Raw genomic sequence first — 2,328 nt, forward strand, 5'->3', positions numbered from 1 at the left:
CTTATGGCACAGAGGAGGATGAACAGGTATTTTTAAGTCACTGTATCAAGTATTGCTTTTAGAAGATCTGACACGGGTGCAACAACTATATTGGAGAGTCCGTGCAACATAGTTCGTCAAGTCTGGTAAGTTTTTCTCCCCTTTTCGTTCTTTTTGCACTGATTTCTGGCTTATGGGAGGTATCTACCTCAACCCGATTACAAGGAAAGGTTCACTATGATGGGGATATTCTTTTCTGACCTTAAGGAAAAAATGAAATGCATAGGGGACCATCCTTTTGTTGCAGAATGTTCCTCAGATCTACGAATTTGTAGGGGCCCTCTCCGAAGATTGAGGAACAAGAAGAGATATATCAAGAGAAGGATTTATTATAGAGAAAATCTTATTAGTTACGTCCAATCACAAACTACACGAAAGTTGTCCCTTTTTTATGGATATTTACCCATCAATGAGATGCACAAAGGAAGAGAACGATTTTCATATATCCCTTTTCTACTCTACTCCTATTCTGGTTGTGCCATTACCAATCGCGGATAACCCCCTGGTCCGACCGCTCCAGACCTAAGAAGAACTATTATCCTTATGACCAAACACGGATCAGCTTCTTACTTCTCGAGCGATAGTTCCCACGATCCCAACCAAATTCTTGGGAGTAGGGACACTTGATTTCTTTGAGAGTTCATGAATTTTTGGTTCAATGGTAGTTTTTCATACTCTTTTGAAAATTTGAGATTTTCATTCGGAGGTATCAAGTAATATCCATTCATACATAAAATAGACAATCAGAGGTTAGACAAAAGAGTTATTTTCATAACCCCGATACCTTTTGCAGTCATACGCTAGAATAACATGATAAAAATTAAAGATTGTGCCCAATTTTAAATGATGCAAATTTTCATTTCTATTGTTATGATGTTGCTGCTATAATCTCTCAGGCCCTAGCTCCTTTGTCTCCCAAATCTTCTCCTATATTCTTTTTCTTTTTTTGCTCCTTTTGGTCTTCACTTTTGGGTTTCTTGTAGAGTTTCTCCATTTTCTATTAAATTTGTTTCTGGTGGATCTTCATTCAGTTTTTGATAGTGAGTTTGGTTGGCGTATGTGTGTTTTCTCTCTATTTTTCATGAATGTCATGATCTACTCATGCATGATTTTAGTAGTTTAGGTTCAAATAAATTGCAATAAATATGTTGGACTCAAGATTGGCTTGTACTGCTTTTTGCGTAATGACCTTTCCTTGATTATTGACTTCATACTATTAAGCAAAGTGGAGAACTCGGGATGGTACTGTTTTGACAGTGCTGTACTTCAAGACACGCTGACAAGCTTGACATTGTTGGATTATGGCACTTCAGATACTCTGCTAGCCTGCTACAACCAAATACGGAGATTTTAAGAATTTATCAAATAGTTTTTACCATGCATAAATGGCAGGTGATACTTCTTGTAGCAATCGAAACGTCAAAAGAAGACGTTTACATGTGAAAGACCTTAATTTCATGAACAAATAACAAAAAAATTAGCAAGAAGACACTTTAAAAATATAGTACTCTCATTTATTCTATCTTCAATAAGGGCTCTTGCTTTGACTTTTTGTGTTTTCAGTCATCAAAGAATCACATGATTGTTTGCATAGCCAACTATGTATTTTGCAAGTTTGTTAAATTCGTCGTATGTAATGCATATAGACTCCTTGTTCATGTCTATCCCCTTGTGATGTTTTATTGTTTTATGCATTCACTCTTAGAAGAAGCATTCAAATCTTACAATTTTTTGGTAGTTGGTATCTTTATTATGTTTTCACATTGGATATTTCTTGCAGTGTACAAGTATGTCAAAGAATGACATTCCATGTACAGTTGCGTGCAGTGGTGGGACTGCTCTACCCTTAACAAGAGGTTTCGGATTTGAGCCCTGAGTATGGAGAAAATCCTGTTGGGAGCATACCCCCGAATGAACCCTGCAGTGCACCATCCGAATTTAGTCTGGGCTCCAATGCAGGCTCCGGATACCGAGTGGGAAACAAAAAAAAAAGAGAATATCAAAAACTCAACTCTCTTTTAGAGATATCTGATATACGGTACTTGCAAAGCTTTTACTTTTCCTTTTTCTCTTCTTGATCATCAATTCACATCCTCGTATGAGCAAGAATTTTAAGAGTCATCATTTCCTCCATTGAAGGAACGGGATACAACTTAAATGTCTATACACACCTTACATGTGAGAAATAAAAAATAAATATAATGAAGAACATGTAAAAAACGATAAATTAATGTGCTTCTTTCTCATTTTTATCCTTGCCCCATGACTGTTGATTGTTGAAGACATCTG

General features: G+C 36.5%; 1 long non-coding RNA gene across 1 annotated transcript; it reads left to right on the forward strand.

Annotated features, from left to right (window-relative positions):
* Window positions 1–2,013, forward strand: LOC125838264 (uncharacterized). Its single transcript, XR_007443552.1, has 2 exons — window positions 1–125; window positions 1,820–2,013. It is a non-coding gene; the product is annotated as an uncharacterized LOC125838264 (long non-coding RNA).
* Window positions 2,014–2,328: the final 315 nt, after the last annotated feature.

The sequence above is a fragment of the Solanum verrucosum genome, unplaced genomic scaffold (genome assembly GCF_900185275.1).
Source record: "Solanum verrucosum unplaced genomic scaffold, falcon-dt-bn FXZP01000079.1, whole genome shotgun sequence".
In the NCBI taxonomy this organism is placed as follows: Eukaryota; Viridiplantae; Streptophyta; class Magnoliopsida; order Solanales; family Solanaceae; genus Solanum; species Solanum verrucosum.